The following is a 23,134-nucleotide window of genomic DNA, read 5'->3' on the forward strand; positions in this document are numbered from 1 at the left end:
TCTCTGCCTAATCATAATGAAGTCTATTTGATACCTTCCAGTGTCTCCAGGTCTTGTCCACGTATAAAGCCGTTGTTTGTGGTGTTTGAACCAAGTATTGGCAAGGACTAAATTATGATCAGTGCAGAATTGAACCAGCCGACTTCCTCTTTCGTTCATTTGTCCCAATCCGAAACCTCCTACTGTATTACCTGCTCTTCCTTGGCCTACCACTGCATTCCAGTTTCCCATCACAATTAGATTCTCGTCACCTTTTATATATTGTATTAAATCTTCTATCTCTTCATATATTCTTTCGATTTCCTCGTCATCCGCTGATCTAGTAGGCATATAGACCTGCACTATTGTGGTGGGCATTGGTTTGGTGTCTATCTTGACAATAATTCTTTCACTATGCTGGTCGTAGTAGCTTACCCGCTGCCCTATTTTCTTATTCATTATTAAGCCAACTGCTGCATTTCCTCTGTTTGATTTTGCGTTGATAATTCGGTAGTCGCCTGACCAAAAATCCTGTTCTTCCTGCCAACGTACTTCACTTATACCAACTACATCTAACTTTAGTCTATCCATATCCCTTTTCAGATTCTCTAATCTACCACAACGATTCAAACTTCTAACATTAGACGCTCCGACTCGAAGAATGTCAGTATCCATTCTCCTGATGATCGCCCCCTCTCGTGTAGTCCCCACCCGGAGATCCGAATGGGAGACTAGTTTACCTCCGGAATATTTTACCCGGGAGGAAGGCATCATCAGTACATCATTCAGACAGAGAGAGCTGCATGTCCTCGGGAGTTAGTTACAGCTGTAGATTTCCGTTGCTTTCAGCTAAGCCATGTTGAGTATTATTACAAGGCCATATCAGTCAATCATCTAGACTGCCGCCCTTGCAACTTCCGAAAGGCTGCTACCCACTTTCGATGAACCATTCCTTAGTCTGGTCTCTCAACAGATACCCATCCGATATGGTTGCACCTGGGGCTCGGCTATCTGCTTCATTGGGACACGTAAGCCTCCCCACCGCGGCAAGGTCACATGTTTCGTAGGGTAGGAGGGTGTATTATTATTACTATTATGATAACCCTGATTCGCAACCCCGACAATACAGGAAACAGCAGAGATCGTCCGATCACTTAAAAATAATAAAGCTCCTTGAGAGGATGGAACCACCGCTTAGATGTGAAAACTAAGAGATGATCTCGTAAGTAGAATTCATGCAATCTTATTAGAAATCTGGGAAACTGAAACAATCCCGCAGGATTCGAAGTGCGCATTAATACGCCCATTGCAAAAAAAAAAAAAAAAAAAGACAAGGTGGATCCAAACAACTACAGAGGCATATCCTTACTACCGGTCACATACAAAATTATTCCTAAAGCTCTCTTAAACCGTTTAGAAAAACAGACAGATCACCTTATCTGTGAGTACCAAGCGGGTTTCAGGAAAGATTGATCATGTGCTGAACAAATATGGAATTTGAAGACGATGTGAAGGATCCGTCGAGGTACCAGCACGATCATCTTTGTGGACTTTAAGAAGAAAGTGAGTTACAGAGTGAATCGACGTGATAATACAGGTTTAATCAAGTAGACTAAGTTTCAGAGATATATTAAAGTCTCTACTTACTACTAGAATAGAGAATATTCAGAGAAAATTGATATTTTAGTGTCGAAATATTCTTGTTTGTTGTAAGAAGCCATCTTGTCATAGATTTTAAACACAGTAAGGTCGCACTCCAGTTGTGTGATCTAAGCGCTAACGTGTAGCGGAGAATAAAGAAAAATCAATCCGCCAAATTTGGGTCTAAAAGATGGCGGAGAAGTCTAAGGCGCGTCTCCACAAGGCCCTGACACAACTTGTGAATATAGCGGAAGGAGGCAGTTACCTGAAAAAGGAAGCCAAGGAAACTCTGCACAGAATCGTAAGTAACATCCGAAACTTATTTGCAGAGCTACAATCAGCCTTAGAGGCAAGTGAAAAGGCAGCAAAGAATACTCGAAATGAGGTTAGAACAGGTATAAGTACAGATATAGAAGTAGACGACAGCTACTCAATAGGACAACCAGCCACATCTAGCGACCCGAAGCAAGAAACAGCATGTCGAAACAAGACGCTAGCAACTCCTGTTGGACAATGGAACATTCACAGAAGTCAGGAGGCGACACCAAGTAGCCATTCCACCGACTACTCTGGCAGGAACATAACACAGCCGATACCTAGCGGCCTCCGGGCCGACTCTTTCAGCATAGACAGTAAGAAGTTACGACACGATACTCAACAACCCGCGATAACAAGTGAGTTGGAAATAAAAGTTGAAAATAAACTGGAAGAAAAAATTTCCCAAAAACTAACACAAAAAATGGAGGCCATGATAGAACATCTCACCAACAATCTAAGAAATTTAATAGATGAGAAAATCAGAACCCAAATTACACACTTAGCTGGGTCCGTGACCACAGCAAAAACAACTGAGAATGTACCAAGCGGAACTAAACCGAAAGAAATAACGCGAAAATCTCCCAACCCGCTAACTACACGAAGAGCCTTAATTAACGACAAGAGAGACGAAGAGATCTCAGTAAACAACGACAAAAAGGAAGTAGACTTTGACGAATCAATCGGCGACGAAAACAACCAAACATGGACAGCAAGAAGGAAGCGCCGAGGGAATCAACAGAAGATGACCCCAGTAGTAGTGGGCACGCAGCAACAACCCCAACAAGAAACGGACGCAACAGACGGCCCACTTCAGGCAGCCGTACGCAAAGCGTGGCTCTATATAGGACGCCTCCACTATAACTCCACTCCGGAGAAACTTATCCGACACCTCCGGAAACTAAAGGCGACGGAAATAATAGAATGTGAGGAAATAAAATCCAAAGGAACTCTAAAAGCCTACAAAGTAGGCATACCATTAAACGAGCTTCACAAAATCACAGTTCCAGAAGAATGGCCTGAAGGGGCCATAATTAGAAGGTACAAGTTTTTTCGTCCCCAAAGCAGAGGTGCAGAACTCGAAGCTTAACCTCCTACTATGGAACGTTGAAGGACTTAAAAGTGCCTTAGAATTAACTGAAGGCGAGCTCCTAAGTAGCCATGACATACTCATCCTGACAGAGACTTTCGCGACGGACAATATAGAAATCCCCGATTTCTACTCAAAACATATTCCTGCAAAAAAAGGACCGAGGGGAAGACCTACAAAAGGAATATCCTGCTTCTACAAACCAATGATAGGAAGAACATCTTGCGTCTGTGAACAAGAAGACACCATAATAATGGAGTCCGAGAGAGTGACTTTCGTAGGCTTATACATCGAACCCCTGACCCCGATTGAAGACGACATAGCAATCGTGATGACTGCTCTAGGAAAGACGGCCACGGGAAAAAGTATTATTATAGCGGGCGACCTAAACTGTAGGCTAGATAAGTATGATTGCAGAAGTAGGGAACTACTACAGATGATGGCTGAAGAGGGATTTACACTGGTTAGTAAGAGAGAAGACAACACATACTTCGCACATAATGGTATACGCGAAAATGGAGACAAGCTTACCATCTTTGAAAACAAGATTCAGGAAAAGGACCTAGATGCTGCTGCAACAGCGCTAGAAGACATAATCAAAGCCGCAACCTCCACAATAAACGAGAGAAAGGCAAAGAAATGGTTCGATCAGCAATGCTATACAGAGAGAAAGAGAGTCATATCAGCCCTTCACGTGGCCAAACGCACTCAAAATCAGGACGACCTGATCACATATAGCAGACTCAGAAAAGAATATAAAAACCTTCTAAAGAAGAAACGAGACGATTTCACAGAACTCGAGGCTAGAAGAATGGTGGAAGAAGCAAAAGAAAACCCCTACATTGCTCTAAAGCCACGACAGTCACAGACAATGGGGAAAATAGAGATGCCAATCTGGGAGGCTCACTTCACAAACATCCTAAACCAACAAAGTGTCAACGAAGCTCATGAAATAACAAGACAATACGATGACATCAGAAGATTTACAACAGAGGAAATTAGAAACACTATATCAACATTGAAAAACAAGAAGGCAGCAGGCCCGGATGGGATATTTAACGAGCACATCAAAGCAGCCTCGGAAGTTTTAATCCCAGCAATCACGAACATGATGAACTTATGTCTGTATAAAGGACAAATCCCGGTGAGCTGGAAAACCTAGAAAATTAGAATGATATACAAGGGAAAAGGAGAACCACTTGACCCAAACTCGTACCGGGGTATCGCGCTAGAGAACAACTTTCTCAAAATTCTGACGAATCTTGTGAAGATAAGACTAACAGAGGAAATCGACAACAAGATCCCAGAGGAACAATTTGGATTCAGGAAAAACCGAAGCACCCTACATGCAGTCAAAAACCTCATAGACGACATCGAGGAGGATATAAGATTCCCAAAAGGAAAATTCCACGCAGTATTTGTCGATTTTACAAAAGCGTTCGACAATCTCAACAGGACCTTAACATGCGCCAAACTAGAACAGATGGTGGAACAAAACAAGGAACTAAGCGTCTTGATACACAACATCCTGAGTAAAAACACCATCATAATTTCAGACAACGTAACAACCTCGCAAGAAATTATACAGACAAACGGAGTGTTACAAGGAGACCCCCTTAGTCCCCTTCTGTTCAACGTAGCCACACATGACGTGGTCTAAGCAATAAGAACTTCCGCTCCGTCCCTCAAGATTTATATATACGCAGACGACATGGTGATGGGTTCTCACGATACTAACGAACTCCAGAAAGGAATAAATGCTCTAGGAACATGGGCTGAATACAACGGACTGCAAATAAACGCAGAAAAGACAGTACACATGGTCTTCAGGAAAGGAGGACGCCTATCTGCAAGGGACAAAATTTACCTCAAACATGAACCTCTACAAACTACGAACAGCTTCAAATATCTGGGCGTAACGGTCCAGACAACAGCACACTCATTCAGAATTCACACAACACAACGAGCAGCTGCCGCAACCAAAGCCATCTACGACATCATGCCATTAAGACAACTTTCCCTGGAAACAGCTATAGCCCTCTTTGAAGCCAAAATCGTTCCTATTCTAACATACGGAATAGAGATAACATGGGAAAAGTTACGCTATAAAGACCTAATACGAATGGAAAAAGTGAAAGCCAGATTCTTGAAAGCAGCCCTCGGAATTTCAAAGTACACCAAGTCAAGACTAGCGTACGAACTCGCGAGAGAAACATTTCTAATAGAGGACCTGAGATGGAAATTCAATCTGCCCTGTACAGAGAACTGGAAGAAACTGCGGTTAGAGAGGGAGAAGAAAAAGAAGGAGATATGGCCAGAGTTCTACTCTTCAGAGGCCATGATGAACAGAGCATGGACCGGCACAAACCAGGAGCTGAGACATTTTGTAAATTCCATGGCAGTCCATGGCTACCATCACAAAATATGTAGGTCGAAGACATACCACGACCCGGACTCGATGTGCATATGTGAACTCTGTGATAAACATTGTGACCGACATCACGTACTGTCGTGTAAAAATCGTGTGAAATCAATCATAGACCTCTGTATTGATTAATTATCCTAATACTGCACAACTTGTGCGCAATAAAGTTTATATATAAGAAGGCGTATGATTCTGTGGAGAGAGAGACCGCTTTTGATACTCTAGAAGAACTCAAAATGGACAGGAAGTTCAGAGAACTAATCCGGCAATATTTCATGAATACGACTTCTAAAGTGAAATTCCTTGGGGATATTTCTGAGCTTTTCGAAATATGTAAGGGCGTTCGTCAAGGTGATGGCATCTCCCAAATTCTGTTTAAGTTTTGGACAAGATTGTTAGAGAATGGGAAAGGGACTTCAAAACTGTGAACATCGGAAATTCGGGAAGCAAAGTCAGGGTGAAATGTTCAGCCTTTTCTGATGATCAAGCGATCATTACTAAGACCAGATATGAAACGAGATACGCCGTATAAAGATTACACAATATAACATCAAAGGCAGGCCTCCAGATATCGTACGAAAAAATCAGGACGTGGAAAGTCTACATCAACATAGCAAAACACTTCGCTAGAGATGAAAACCGACACAATTTCACAAGTGTCATCATACAAATACCGTGAATAAATCGTACTACCATCGAGACTAGACAGTAGGGCCAACATAGAAATAGCCGCTAAAGTCCATAAGGCGTACAGACTAACGTGGAATTACTACAAAATGAAAAATCACGACATTACAAATAGTTGTTTTGCCAGAAGCTGTATACGCCTCAGAAACAATATCCCTTGGAGGTCATTCTAAAATCATAGAAATTGAAAAGCAAGAAAGGAAAATTTTCCGGAAAATGTATGGTCCCACGAGAGAAAATGGAATGTGGATTAAGAGACCAGCGGGCCTCTACTCTTTAACTGACAAGTTCACTGATGCCGTACGCAAGAGACGCCTGAAATTCTGTGCCCCTAGGCCTATCTATAGAATGGACAGCAACAGACTCACCAAAATATTAAAGTAATCAACTCAAAGAAGGTCAAAATAAACTGGCTAGAAGAAAATAAGGCGGACCTCCAAGAAAGGAATATCACGGATGACATCATAGAAGATCGTGAAGCCTTGAGTACAATAGTAGCCAAGCACAAATTCGTGGAGAAACCTAAAAAGAAAACTGGTAGGAAGTGGTTCACTGAACGCAAGATGCAACTCAGTGCATTCACGAAGATATTTGGTCAACGAACAAGTTCAAACGCGCTCTCTGAATGGGCATAACGAAGAGACCTAATGCTATATATATTTTTTCTTGCTACAACTTTTGAGAGCAATTACTCGTCTCAATAAATCATTGTTTTGTATTCAACTTGCATCCAAGCGGTTTATATTGTGTTTCATTGTGTGTATTAGCATTAAATAATTATGAACATCAGAGACGCAAGAGTATTTGAAAAACCGTTCTTAGGGAGTTATTGTCAGCGCTGATCAAGCACTTACAGTACATGTCATACGTATTTGGACGGGATTACATCGCGCACATTTCTTTACAATTAAATAACAGTTAATTAATCGTTTTCCTTGATTAGAAAAAGACAATACAGCCAGAATGTTTAAGCATAGAATCATCTTATTCAGTTTCCGAGAAAATGGAGTTGGGAGTGATCTCTGAATGCGTAACGTCGCAAGCCACACGTCTTGGAAGACGAACACTTGAGTTTGCCTCGCTTGCTTCTCCTCCATCCTCAGGGTTCGCCAACATCTACGCCCAAACGTTACCTGTTTTCCTTTCCACCCGGACTTCTTCTGATCACGAACGTGCAACATTGGAGTAGGTGTAAGAGAATTACGTCGCTTTTTCTAAGCAATGTTGATAGCTGTATTTTGAACACCGGTCCCACTAATTTATTTTTCCACCATCGTTACAGTTAAGCCGGGTTTCGGTTTAACGAATTTCGGTTAATCGGGATGGAATGTGTGTTTATTGACGAGGTAGCGGTTGCTTGCTATACCGTGGCTAGCAGAGGAGACTGTAGTTGTCTGCTCGAGTTTACTATACGGCACAGAGATTCAAATGACAACGTATGTTTTTTCCATCCGGAGGTCTTTCCTGATGTCAGCTCTGTGTGAGCGATTGTGTTGTACTGTTACGTGTTGGGAGTGTGATGTGTTGTACATATATTAAGAGGGGTGTGCGTTAAGGAATCGAACTCAGAACCCTCTAAACGTAAGGTTAGCCAAACGGTTGGACTCTCAATTTTACTTTATGCCGGGGTACAACCAGAGGAACCATTGGATTCGCACTCTTCTATAGGCCCCCATGGCCTGTATTGGAGATTACTGGTTGGCTGGCTCAATTCAAAATCGTAACGAATTATCTGTGTACTGTGATTAAAATGTCATTAAGGTACACGAATTGGAGATGGAATTAAAGTAGAAATAAAATGTTTTAAATATATAAATTGTGAAGTGTGTCCAGTGAGATTCAAGGAAGTTTAAACATTCGGCCACCGGGCGAGTTGGCCATGTGGTTAGGGTCGCGCAGCTGTGAGCTTCCATCCGGGAGATAGTGGGTTCGAACCCCACTGTCGGCAGCCCTGAAAATGATTTTCCGTGGTTTCCCATTTTCACACCAGGCTGTACTTTAATTAAGGCCACGGCCGCTTCCTTCCCATTCCTAGGCCTTTCATATCCCATCGTCGCCATAAGACCTATCGATGTCGGTGCGACGTAAAGCAAATAGCAGGGAAAAAAACATAAGGCCAACGTGATTAGACTAACTCGATGTTGGATATATGGCTCGTATAAGATACGAGATCCGACTGTACCATCGCGGATTATATACATCAGGTATACATTTGTAACCGCTATGTCATTATTTTTTTAAAGAAAGATTGTCAACTCAGTAATGCATATAAGCGGATTTTAACGATCGGGTGCCTGGACCACGTTCCCGGAGCTGTGTCGCCAGCCAGATGCCGCTTCCAAGAATCGTGCCCGTAATGTTTGACGCCTTGTTTACGGCCAGTCTGAACCATGTCTGTCGCATTCAAATCGACAGAGTTCGTGTCACACAGGCGCCGAGCATCTGACCTGTAGCCAATTTTCTTTCCCTTGGTACTTAAACTTAATGATATATTGATTCTTTTTTCCTGCTACAACTTTTGAAAGTACTTACTCGTCTCAATACATCATTGTTTTGTATTCAACTTGCATTCAAGCGGTTTATAGTGTGTTTCATTTTGTGTACTTCCTAGACACTGAATAGTCAAGTGCATGGCATATGTTTATATTTTTAGCCCTTGATTCAGAGGAGTTTCTTTGTAACTCCTTGGTTGTATAGTCAGCGTACTGGCCTTCGGTTCACGGGGCCTCGGGTTCGATTCCCGGTCAAGTCCTGCATTTTAACTGTGTATGGTTAATTCCTCTGACTCGGAGACAGGGTATTGGCGTTCGTTTTAATTCACATCTCTTCATCTACGTACAACACAACATACTACAAACCACCACAGAGACACATAATAAACCCCATGGCTCTACAGCCCTTGAAGGGCCTTGGCCTACCAAGCGACCGCTGCTCGGCCCGAAGGCCTGCAGATTGCGAGGTGTCGTGTGGTCAGCACGACGAATCCTCTCAGCCGTTATTCTTGGCTTTCGAGACCGGGGCCGCTATCTCACCGCCAGATAGCCCCTCAATTCTTATCACGTAGGCTGAGTGGATCTCGAACCAGCTCTGAGGTCCAGGTAAAAATCCCCGACCTGGCCGGAAATCGAACCCGGGGCCTCCGAGTAAGAGGCGGGCTCGCTACCCCTACACCCCGGGGCCGGCTAAAGACACATAATACTGAGCACATTTCTCCACATTGGGTTGTCATCAGGAAGGGAATTCGGCCGTAAAATTGAGTCAAAACCACATCAAGTATCGACCCCAGTAAACTGAGAAGAGCCTCGCAAGAAGAAGATTCAGATAAGTTTCTTTGCTGTGTGAATCCTATCAAATAACCTGTGTAACTCTTTTGTCAATTGCAATTACAGTAATTGGGCAAAGGCAGGAATGGAAGTGACCTTGATCTTGAACAAAGCATACACCGGGCGAGTTGGCCGTGCTGTTAGGGGTGCGCTGCTGTGAGCTTGCATCCTGGAAATAGTGGATTCGAACCCCAGCAAATGCTGGGACTGTACCTTAATTAAGGTCACGGCCACTTCCTTCCCACTCCTAGGCGTTTCCTATCCCATCGTCTCCATAAGACCTATCTGTGTCGGTGCGACGTAAAGCCAATTGCAAAAAAAAAAAAAAAAAAAAAAGAAGAAGATTGAACAAAGCACAGTACTACAATCCAGCCCGTCTCATGTGGAAAGCGCTTGGCTTTGATAGGTTATTCAGAAGTGATTAACCGAACGGCTGCTATGTTACTACGTTATCCCACCTACTACATGCATTGCGCTCTGATTGGAATATTTCCCTACATGCACACTAAAAGCTTTCATTTCGTACCCTGATGGGGTACAGAGGTCTCCCAGAAAGTACCGCCCTCTTTCAGTCCGGGGGATGTTTTGCACTGAGTTGAGATGTGGAGAACGGTGAGAGAGGAGCTGCCGAGGCCTTTAAAAGGAACTTTACTGTCAAGGCATTTGCCTCAGCATCATTAGTATTATTATTATTATTACTACTGACTCACGTATATTTGTTATCCATATCTTCTAAACAGACCAGGGCGAGGAACGCAATAAGTGTATCCGTATCGGAATTTTAATTAAGGCTGCCATCCCCCTCCTCAGGGGGGGGGGTCCTACTGTAACAAATTGGTTTGCCTTTTTCGATTAGAAAGGAAAACCACGGAAAAACACTCTTAAGGACAGCCGACGGTGGGACCAGCCCACAGCGTCCCGAATGCACAGCTCGGTTTCAAACCATAGCTACTCGGTGGTACATTAAAATGTAATGTCACTTCCGCCAGACCAATCTTTATTCTTACTTCATAAAAACGGCCTCTGCCTAAGACCTTCCTATTTAAGGACTAGTCCACGAATATGCATGAGTCAAGTTAAACGCCAGAAAGCTGATTGGATCCTGAAATAGCACCACCGAGGCTTATACATTCGTACAATAACAGTAAAATCATTCGTCGGCTCTATAGTGAGGTGAACTACGCAAGATGAGGAGTGAGGCAGTTTGCCATTGCTTTCATGACTGAGCCCGAAAGTGCTATTGCAGCACGACTGACCCTATGGGTAGCATCTTTCACGACGTTTAGACGCACTAATCGTGCTCTAAATCTAATTACGCAGCACCACTCATAGGTCAGAGGTTTCTGAACTCTCACGGACATAAATGAGAATGACAACCAAACACCCTCACCAGGCAGATAATGTTATTAAGGCGACACTACGGAGATAAAAAAATAATATATTTTACTTATGTATATGCCTTTGCTGGCGGGACCTAGTGTTAACACTGCACTAAGTCTTCTGGTATAGGCTAGAGCAATTTTGTTACTTTCATTGATCTGTATCTGTCTTATCCTTGGCTTTGACAAAATGAAAGTGACTAAGGTATGAGCGATGCTAATAATGCCATTCCTTACGCAGCCAGTCCCTGCTATGAATGGTGTGAAACTGTTGCTCATAGGGTCGGTTTGTGCATGCATTTCAGTGGGCTGGGCAGACTGATATGCAATAGCAACTTCTGGCTCGGTGAGGAAATCAACGGGAAACCACCTCACTCCTCATTTCCCTAGTACGCCTCTTCAGTGATGCCTAGGCCATCTATGACAGCTCATGGTGGAACTGTTGAGGATCCAACCAGCCTTCGGGCTGATGACTAAACATACTTATGCATGGATTTTCACGAAACATTGTGGGAATGTCACCTACATAAAAGTAGAGATATCACGAACATTTATTTCATACACAATTAATATTTTCCAAAACACATTTTAGAAATTTTTAATTCCATTTTTTCATGAAATTGAGTTAACATGTTAATGTAAATTCGTAATTAGGTAGATGATACTTGTTTTAAAAGCACTAAGTATCGATTTTTCTGTACAAAATTTATATAAGGTGATATATCATACTAAAGTTTGTGTAATTTTTACGTTCTAAAATTTTGGATTTAAAAATCCCTACTGAAAAGCAAAGCAAAGCAAAGCAAAGTCTTCACCGTACAGGCCATGAAGGCCCTTGGAGGGGTGGAAGGTAAAGGCTTCCACTATCCGTAACCTCGGCACTTGATGGGGTAGAGTGGTTAGCTCTACGCCCGGCCGTCTTTGCCCCCAGGAATTAACCTGGTACTCATTTTTGGTGTAGGCTGAGTGAACCTCAGGGTCATAAGCACCTCCGGAAGTGGAAATCTCATTTCTTAAATTTTACGACTTCCTGACGATGATTCGAACTGACGTCTTCCCGGGCGAACCGAGCACACATTTACCTCCTCGGCCAGGCAGCCCCTTAAAAGTCCCTACTACTTGAAAAAATTCTGCAATCAAAAATTCCATTCGCAGGTTTCTTAATATAGCTGTGATACCATACAAATTTTGTTACATTTGGCAGAATATTATGGGGGGAAAATGGAATTTAAATGTAAAATTGCAGTTGGCAAACAAAGCATTATTACAGTGATAAATTGTTAGAATTCGGCGGAATAACTTCGTGACAAGAAAAAAGAAACTTAATCCTTTCAATTTCAGTCATAAAAAAATTAACCAAAATGACCGGAATATCGATTTTCATCTCCGGAGTGTCAACTTAAATGTTATCGTACTGTCATATTATACTTTACTAAAATATACCTATTCCTAGGTTTTCACAACTTGGCCATAATTACACCATGAGAAAACAGTGTGAAAGCTGTAACTCCAAGTGCTGCTTAGCTTGCGGAGAAGTATGTATATTTTTAAAAGATTCGTCTCTCCCATATTCACGTGCTCAAAACTTTCTGATTTTAGTGTCCTTTTGTGTCCATAACGACACAGAAAATATCAGACAAATTCCTGAAGAAGCGCAATATGTCCCCTGACAAGTAGACAAATAAAACACCTCTCAGCACAACTTATTTGCCAGGTGTCTCCTATTATATGGGATTTCCCGTATTTGAAGGTCTGAAGTACTGTCCCGTTTTAGCAGCATACGGGACGCGCTGTTTCCCATGTTTAAACAACTCACTTTTGCCGTAGTTAAAATGAATGGATGAAAACCATAACGGTATAAGTAGCATTTTGGTCATTCAGAGAAAAAGGCACTTAAACATCTTCAACACTCATATAATGCATGCTATTTGTGTTATACCACCCATCACTACAGTGCAGAATATTACCACTATCACTTGTATCTCTTTGCTGGTGAAAGGATACATCCTCCCGGATTTACATCCTGCACTTAAATTTAAAAAAAAGGGTCACTTATACCCTTATGGTTTTCATCCATTCAAATGATCTATTTACAGTAGCATTTACCGATCCTGAATTTTAGTTCATTATTCATCATCCAGCGATTCTTCACTATGATCGGAACGTGTAGTCGGCGAGCGAAACGCCGGCGCGGAGCCAAAGAGCGGAACTCGCGGGAGCGTGACACAGAACCCCTGGTTTATGTTAACGCAACAATTAACGAAACCCTGCATTCTTTCATTTTCAAATGCTTTTAGCAGTAATTGTTAAAACTGGCAGTTTGTGTTGTGCTGTGGTCGGTTGCGAGTAAGAGAGTTCATACTAGTATTGGTATAATGTGCGATTAAGAGAGATTCAGCACTATTGACAAACGTTAAAAGTGAAGAAAAATACAGGTTTTAAACTTTTAATGTATAAAATGAAACAGAAAAATACTGTAACATTATTTTGTGTGTACATTGTAATTATAGTGCAGCAAATTATATCTCAGTGTTTTCTTGAGCAAATGTCCTTATGTTGTGTCGACATGATCTGTCCCTCACTGGCATTTCAAAAACCTGGCAACACTAGCTTCAACCGTTGGATCGTTATTTTTTCTGTTTGTACAAACACGATACGCGATCTTTCCGATGCTATGCAGCAGCGAAATAACACTTTCAAATTACTTCTACTTGCATTTCAACTATTCCTCTCACAGCGATTTCAAGACAAACGTTAGTACGCATGGCTTAACCTCAAGAAACAAAGACTGCTTCAAGAACATGAAAGGTGGTATTTATTAAACGCTAAATGTGGATGGTATTCAGAGAAGTTACGCTTTACGCACATTTTTTGCGGGCTATCACATTTACAATGTCTATATTCCCGACTTCCCGGTCTAGAAAGCCAAGAATAACGGCCGAGAGGATTCGTCGTGCTGACCACACGACACCTCGTGATCTGCAGGTCTTCGCGCCGAGCAGCGGTCGCTTGGTAGGCCACAGCTCTTCAAGGGCTGTAGTGCCATGGGGTTTGGTTTGGATTTATATTCCCGATCAATCGCAGTTGGAGATTTCTTATAACGTCAATGTTACTTAAATTCATGTAAGAACTTCGATTGCTTCTCATCATCGATACATCATTCTTGAAGCCCATTTTTTCCCAGAGTGATTGCGATCAAGTGCCCAAATTCGTACGAATATATAATTTAATATTCTAAATTCGATGAAATAAAAATAATTAAATATTTTACCTGCTCCAATCAGTATGTTTGCTTGTGCGACTTCAGTGGGAGCTACATTCTGCTATGGCCCGTATCAAGAGTCAGATGTAAAAGAATACTTCGTCCTTAATAAATAAACACAGACAGTTTGCTTTAGACTTGGAAAAAAATATCGATCGGTGCTGTGTCTAAGTCGCAGCCTAATGTTTTGATGTAGAATACATACCTCGTGATAGGTACCGTTAAAATAAGGTATCTACTCAGTAAGGTTTCGAAATTGTATTGTTAACGTCTTATTTCTCAGTAAATGCATCTTCTATCCATGATTTCCACCGATAGAGTTGTAGATGTGCTCGGATCGGGCTCCTGGAGCGAGGAACTGGCTTCACAGCGCTATTAAATCGTACACAATCCAAGTCCCTAGCTGGCACTCTAAAATCAAAATCAGTGATATCTGTTAATAAACTTGAAAACCAAGTACTCTTCGGAAAGTTCAGCATACTTCCATAAGAGTTAACCGCCCTGAGGCGTTTAAGGTTCTGCCTGTCATAAGAGAAAGGTCTTATTGATGGTACAATTAACGTTTTATTTCTTAATTCTCTACAGATTGACATCTTCAAGGCCATGATTCGCATCACTAGTGTTGTGATCTGCTCGCGTCGGGCTCCAGGAGCGTGGAACTGACCTCACAACGCTCAGCTGCCTTAACTTTGAGTCGTTCCTGATAAGCCTTTAGACGATTACAATTGAGGATTTCGGACATTATTGGATTCTGAAAAGTTCATGTAGGGTCCCGAAACTATAAACTTATTCTCCGTCAAAAACATATCGAACAATCAAACAATCATTGATCTGCACTTAGACCTGTTGCGCACGTGACAGATTCTCTATCGGTTGTTTACCTAGTCCTTTCTTAAACGATTTCAAGTAATTTGGGTATTAATCGAATATCTTCGTTGGTAAATTATTCCATTCCCCAGTCCCTCTTCCTATATACGAGTATTTTCCACAGTTCTTGAATTCTAACTTTATCTTACTATTCCTTTATCTTCCCACTTTTAAAAACTCCACTCAACCTTATCCATATACTAATGTCATTCCAAGTCATCTCTCTACGGACAGCTCAGAACATTCCGCTTAGACGAGCAGTTCGTATCCTTAATCCCGAGTTTTCCCAGCCCAAATGTTCCAACATTTTGTTAACGCTACTCTTTTGTCGCAAATCGCCCGAGGTCTACTGTCGTGGTGTACAACGCCGTTGATTAACTCGGATCGTAAGAGTGGACAGATGGGCCACAATGCAGCAGATCACCTGTCAGTGTAATGCCGGACAAAAACGACGTCTGAGCAGCTATACAATCCAGAACCATCTCCTCACCATGGGATACAGAAGCAGGAGTCCCACGAGAATATCCCCCCTCAACAACCATAACAAAACACAACGACTAATATGAGGAAAGGAACATGGCTGTTGGACGCTGGAAGCATGAAAGAAGCATAAATCTTTTCCAATTCTCGAATAGAGTATGAAGATCCCATACACTGGAACTGTACCCCAATTAACTCCTAAATACCCTCGTTGTGGTTTGCCGTACTATTCAGCATTCAGCAGTACGATCTCGCTTGGTTCTATATCTGTAACCTTGAAATCATACATCTCTTACCTTGAAATCATATAAACGGAGTCTAACAACTGTATTCTAGGCTCTCCTGCTTTCTTACTCTTTGCAGTTGAGTTAGAGATACCTGGCTAGTAGCTTGTAGCACCCCGACGGTGGCGATGCGGCATGGCTGTAACTCTACGAGATACCGAAGGCGTATGTTAGCCATACTGATCTATAATCGTTGCACACTCTCACATAATCCACGAAAATAGGTCGGTGCAGGCTCCAGGGCTCGCCTATTCCTCTCGACAGAATCCCATATGTGCTCGATGAGATTGAGATCTGGGTTCTTCGGGAGCCAGGCAGGCATCCTCACATCCGTGGAGTGTTCAACCAGTCAGCCACAATTCAGAAGCGATGGGCTCGAACATTGTCTTTCTGTGGGTACAGGACATCTCCAGCTTTCTGGAGGTGAACAAAGTGGAGAACGTGATCTGCCAGCAGGTACCCGTAACGTTCGTCGGTGAGGGACGTTGTCAGATGTATCAGGGGTAACATTTCACTCATAACCCTACGTGAGGAAACCACCACCACTACCACCACCACGGCCTGAGCCGCACCGTGCCTGCAAGAAGGTTCCATAGGCTCAATGGTTGACGACGTAGTCATAATCAGCCATCGGCGTGTACCAACTGGTACTCCGTCTCATCTGCCCTAGGCGACCTTCTTTCATGCTTTCAGCGGCCAATAGCGATGCCCCTTTCCTCCTATCAGTCGTTGTGTCTCCTTATGGATGTTGAGGAGAGATATTCTCTTGGGACTCTTGCTTCTGTATTCCATGGTGAGGAGATGGTTCTGGATAGTATAGCTAATCAGACGTCGTTGTTGTCCGGCATTACTTTGACAAGTGATCTGCTGCACTGTGGCCCATCTGTCCACTCTTACGATCCGAGCTAGCCACAGCGTTGTACACCACGACTGTAGACCAGGTGGCAATGATATTTCCCGAATCTACGTACTCACGGTACACTCTTAATACGGTTGCCCTTTGAGAACCCAGTGCCTGTACGACTGGACTGACCCATACGTCTGCCGCCAACAGTCTAGCCGCATCAAATACATCCTAAGGTCTCGTGTCCTATCCTGTAGTCAGCTGTCAATTAACAGCCCATACGACGTCGGACGTTCTCACCATTACATGCCACACACTCCTATTTCATTCGCAGAGCCTAGCACAGTGCAATTTCCTAACTACGGCAGCTGTCTCCAGTTTAATTTCTCATGAGTGTATTCTACCAGGTAGAATGAGCGTACCACAGAAGCCATTTTATACAGATAGCTTCATCCATTGAGTTCATTCCAAACTGTGTCCGGCTGACTGAGTGGCCAGTGTCTTTGTCTTGGGTCCTCGGGACCCAACTTTGATTCCTGGGGGCCTCGAGGGATATTAATCTTAATAGGGTAATTCCCAAGGCACTTGTGCTGTCACAAGCATTCCTGCAAGTTACAGATACCACACGCTAACCCATTCTCTACCAAGAAAAGCACGCAGTTTCGCATACACGGCATATGCTATCCACCCTCGTTGGAGCGTCTGTCTTACAAGGTCTACTCGAGGCTAACGATAACAACATGAGCATTATTTGATGATGATGATGGTGATTATATTATTATTATTATTATTATTATTATTGTTATTGTTATGTTCCAAACTGAGTTTTCATCTCTTCAGTGTGGTTATCCTTCTCTAGTTGTTCCCATCCATATATATCAAATCAACAGTCCAAATATTTTTTCATTCGCGAAAAATGTGATGCACAGTATTAGATCAGTGCATGTTAAGAAATACTAAATGCGCCTTGTGAAGTCTCCCAAGACGCCGGTTGGCTCCAGGTGAATCCTCCCGTCAGCTGTCAGATGTTAAGGTCACGGCCAGCTGATTGCCACTCCCACATCACGTGATCTATCTTCCTGACTGGGAGTACAGCAGTCTGTCAGGACAATTACGTATTACGTCAGCGGCAGGCCTTAACCTTCTACCTATCGGCTACACTGACGCTAATGACACTCTATATCCGGCCCTTTGTGCTCCAAGTGGCCTTTTGATCTCAACCTTTTTTTGTGTCTTCAGCATGCTTAAGAACGAGATCATATCCCTCTTTCAACTTATTGCACGAATATTTCTGTTATATCCAGAGTACCATGAGACATACTAGTTTATTATTTGGGGGTCGATTAAATGTTCGCTTTCCAACTGGAAGAAAACACAACCTAAATACCTGAAATGATCAACCTATTCCAGTTTTGTATTCCCGACCAGACATTCAGTCCTCCTACTAGGATTCTTTCTAAGTGATATCACTTTAATCTTGAAAATGCTAATTTTCATAACTTACTCGTTTCATCTCTTTTCAAGCTCTAAGATATTACATTGCGGGTTTTCAACACAGTCTGTCACTGAGACCTAGGTTTCAATTTCAATTTTCAATTTCATTTGTTGTCCATAGAACTTTACAGTTGTAGGACAATATCATGTTATAGTGCCATATTTACAAAAACATAAATTCTTACTTATAAACATACATTAAATAAACAAATTCTGATTTTACGGTTTGTTTATGGAATCCAGGCACCTGTTAAATTATATTTTAATGTTTCTTGAAACTGTCATTCAGATTTATACTTAGCCAGCATTTTTATTGAGTAACGTAACTTTCACTTTCTATTGCGATGTAAAATCATATGGTAATCATTTTTGTTTCTTGTATTGCAATTGTAAATATTACTGTTGCTTATTGCCAATGTTTTATTGTATTTAATAAATTGAACATGTTTATAGATATGTATAATAACAAAGTGTCGTAATAGTATAAGTTATGAAAGATTGTTTGCAAATACTTCGATTCGAAGTGTGGAAAATGATTCTTAGAGCTTGCCTTCATAGAATGAAAAGTCTCTCAAAATATCCATTTGCAACACAACTATCCCATAACTGAGGTGAAGATTTATTACTCTACAGTACACTTACAGTATACTTGAGGACAAAACATGACGGCCTCGCCTCACACCACTACTCTGCGGCGGCCGCCTGGTGTCTGTTAGCGGCTTATAGGATTTACTACGTCTACTGTAGCAGGAGTTGTCTACTGCACTCGACATGACGAAAGGGTAAAGGCTGAGGAAAGTGGTTTGGCAACCTCTCCACACCAAACAAGGATCCATTAGAACTCGTTAACTCAGTAGGGTGCAGGGTGTGCTTGAATGTTGGCTTTCAGCTCGCTTTCAGGAACTGAGACAGTAATGTTTTTCCCACAAGTATAACACATTTGTGTCAACAATTTTTTATAGCCTACGTAATAAAAATATTCCAAATGTTACATTTTTACAAGTGTGATTAACTGGATTCCTCCAAGTCATTAGGCCTGACTTTGAATAATACGTAATATTTTAGCTCAATCTGTTGTTTGAAGGTACGTGGCATAGGCCAAAACTGTTAACTACATTTCCACACAACTGAATTCCTGACTGCTATTTTACACCTTTCAGTAAATTATCAACTTATGTTATGAACAACGATGGTGAAAGATTGTAGCCTTGTCTAACCAGGAAATCATTCTACCATCTATTTACACTTTTGCCCGATTCTCAACATAACTGCCTTTGATTTTCTGTAATAACCTTCTCCGAATTCTATAAGCTCTCAGTATGCTTAACATATTTTCCTTTGATACTCTGTCATATGCCTTCTCTCGATCTGCGAAATATAGACATAACCGTGTGTTCCTCTCGTAACATTTGTCAGTTACTTGGCGTCTGTAGTGTGAAACTAAACTGCTCTTCGTCGAACTTACCATCCATAATTGATCCCACCCTTCTTCCCCAAAAGCTCGTCAACACCTGGTAAACTGATCAATGAAATACCTCAATATCTGTTGCAGTTTTGTCCGCTCCCTTACTTACATGTAAGTGCAATTATTGCCTTAATCTATCAGAGGTTGCATTACTCCCAAACTATCCTGATCCTGTTACTCTAGAAAGGTTTTTCACCCCTGCTTTTATATTGTACTAGGAATTTCCATTTTTTTCACTTTCTTAAGCACAATTCCACTGTTGTCATTGTTCTCCTTCCCATGAACTCGATTGTCCCTTGACTTCAACCGAATGATTACGTTTACGTTCAGAAGATTTTCGAAATATTCCTTCTGGTTGTGTAGTGATTCCCTAGGATCTAAAACGAATCTTCCTGAACCCCCTGTGGGTGGGAGACGCAGACGAAGAATACACCCACGGTATCTCCTGCCTGTCATAAGAGGCGACTAAAAAGGGGCGACCAAGGGATGATTGAATTAGAACCACGAAACTACTTGTGATTAGTACCATCACGCGGGGAACACCATGGGTCGCCTTCACTTGCGAGTAGTCTGCCGCTATGTTAGGTACACAATAGGTTTGTGATTAGTAGCAGCAGAGAGCGGTCCACGATGGGTTTCCAGTACCTGTGATTAACACCACTATTTGCCGAACATCACGGGCTTACGTTGCCTGTGATTTGTACCATTATGTGAGAAACACCACGTGTCTGGGTGTTGCCTGTGATTAGTACGACTATATGAGCGACACCGTTAGTCTACGTGCCTGTGATTTGTACCCACTATATGACGAACACCATGAGTATGCGTTGCTTACGAATGGGGCCATTATGTGAGAAACACCATAGGTCTGCGTAACCTGTGCTATGAACAATACTTGTGAGTAGTGCCATAATGTTTGGAACACCGTGAGTTTACGCTACGTTTGATTAGTACCGCAACTTGAGAAATACCATGGTTCTATTTACCAGCGATAAGTACCATTATGAGGGGCCGTTGGCCTGTGTTTTGAACCCCTTTAGGTAACAAACATCATCGATTCAGGATTGTGCTTTGGAAGCAGTCCCTTGGTCAGTAATATAGTTTCAGGGAAGGTGAGGCATTGCGAGTCGGATTCACTGATTGTTTTAAATTCATATTTATCTATTCATTCTTCATCATCACGTTTTGAATTCTGGTCAGTGGATGAAATTTGGACTCTAAATTGTCTTTGCATTTCGTACCATGACCTAGATGTTGGGCCCCTTTAAACAACAAGCAACATCATCATCGAATCCTCCTGATTTACTTCTTAATGATTTTCGCATACACACTTGATGCATTAGTTTAGCAATCAAGGTTAGAGGATCATCAGTGAAACTTATAATAATTTCTTTATATTGAGGTGTTGTGGCGTTTCGACAACGTTTAAATAAGTCTTCTTCTTTATGAAAGAAGCAGTCCTTTTAATAGCACGTCATATCCTGGCTGTGAGCTCGGTTTTTGTTTGGTAGTTAAGTGGTTCAAGGTTTATATTTAAAAAAATAACTGTTCATATACTGTACTGTACTGTACTGTAAATTATCGAATTCAAGGTCGGATATACAATAATGTCACATCCAGCCTGTAACATACAGCCATAATGTTTGTACCGGTAAAATTATGAACTAGTCCAAATGGTTTCAGGTACAAAGCAATTAAAGTTTCCAATAAAACTTGCGTTTTAATACAGGAGTACAAAGTAGTGAATGTATTGCACATGAGTGCATAATGATTGTCAAGTGTCCAGGAGCAGCTATTGAACAAATTGACCTCTTGAACATAAGCATATTGTATCATCATCATCATCATCATCATCATCATCATCATCATCATCATCATCATCATCATCATCATCATCATCGCAGTGAGATACTTGACATCTGCGGTAGCATACAGTGTAAACATGAGGCTACGTCGTCTGGCTTCTGATATATTATCTCTCTCCATACGATTTATCTTAAAACGGTGTGGATAACATCTTTATTGATCCTGACTCTGTTGCAGAAGTGGAGGAAGAAGTTCATGGCATCTCAACTACGGAATGCATTCTTCGAATGGAGATAATCATCTTCGACGAAAGAAGAAGTAAATAATCTACGAGACGATCAGATACGGGAGTGATGTGATATAGCTAAAATAAGTCTACAAATAGTATATAAATAGTTCGTGTATTGGTCATGCCTGAATACCAAACTAGCATTTATATCAGGGGTGTGCGGTTCATCTCTAAATAAATGTAAAATCAAAATATGTTCTAATGAGCAGCTCAAGTAATACTACAGGGGTGAATGGGGCATGCAAAATTGTATATGGGTAAAGGGCTCATCAGCGTTAAATCAAAGGATGGGGGTGGGGCGGCGCTTGGATGGAAGACTCCCCTATAGGATTGGGAAGACAACATTATCGATCACCATGGGCAGGACCAACTATATGCCAGAAAAAGATAATGGAACTGTTTCCAACAATTTATTCAGCTGAGTTACGCCATTTCAATGCAAGGTTTATCACTGCAATGAGAGGACACAATTTACTTATGAATAGGCCTAAAAATAAACAAAAAAAATCATACAATTTCCATCAGATAATTCTGATTGGTAAAACAATGATAAGCTGGGATCGAACAGCGACTCTTATCGTATGAGACAACCTGAATCGGTCGAACCCCGATCTGTATGGGTCAAACCAATGACCATTTGGAGGTCATGGGTGCGAATGCAAAAGAAACCTCTGAATCGCTTCTACATTCCCCCAGATGAGCTACCCCAGAGCTATTTACCACATCTTGCCTCGAATCCCACCAAAGAAATAATTTCGTTGAAATAGCGTGTGGCTTTCAGTGCCGGGAGTGCCCGAAGGCAAAGTTCGGCTTGCCTGATGCAGGTCTTTAGATTTGACTCCCTTAGGCGACCTGCGCTTCGAGATGAGGATGTTATGACGATGAATACGACACATACACCCAGTCCCAGTAACAGCGGAATTAACCAGTTATTGTTAAAATTCCAGACCCTGCTGGGAATCGAACCCAGGACCCCTGTCACCAAAGGCCAACGCGCTAACCATTTAGCTATGGAGCCGGACAATATTTCGTTAACAAGAGAGGATTCGATGGGTGGACCCTAGCCTAACCGTCCAGATGTACGAGCATGCCGGTATCAGCACGACTGAATGAATCTTATCTTATTATTTATATAATTTACCCCATCTAACCTGGAATTATAGCTAAGAAAGGCTGCCGTTAACAAGAGGGGATTCGACGGAGGTACCATAACCTAGCCGTCAAGATGTACAAGCATGCCAGCATCAGCTCAAAAGAAAGAATCTTATCTTGCTATTTATGTCATCAGTTCAACACATAAACTCCTAGAAAGGTGTTTCTGAAACCTAACATGATCATTATCATTACATTCACCAGCTGTGCTCTTAATCACAAGGCTTTATGAACCTCGGCTCCCACCTAACTTGTTGGCATATACACAGCCTGACTCACGGCAACCACCATTATTATCATGGTTATTATTCTTTCTCTTGACATGTTTAACTTCCTTTAAATTGTAAAAGTT

At 41.9% G+C, this 23,134-nt stretch overlaps 1 protein-coding gene across 1 annotated transcript in view; it reads left to right on the top strand.

Annotated features, from left to right (window-relative positions):
• Positions 1 to 23,134, top strand: part of LOC136858267 (A disintegrin and metalloproteinase with thrombospondin motifs 7) — an 852,495-nt gene that overhangs the window by 382,855 nt on the left and 446,506 nt on the right. The window lies entirely within an intron of this gene.

This window comes from Anabrus simplex, chromosome 1 (assembly GCF_040414725.1).
Source record: "Anabrus simplex isolate iqAnaSimp1 chromosome 1, ASM4041472v1, whole genome shotgun sequence".
NCBI classification, from domain to species: Eukaryota; Metazoa; Arthropoda; class Insecta; order Orthoptera; family Tettigoniidae; genus Anabrus; species Anabrus simplex.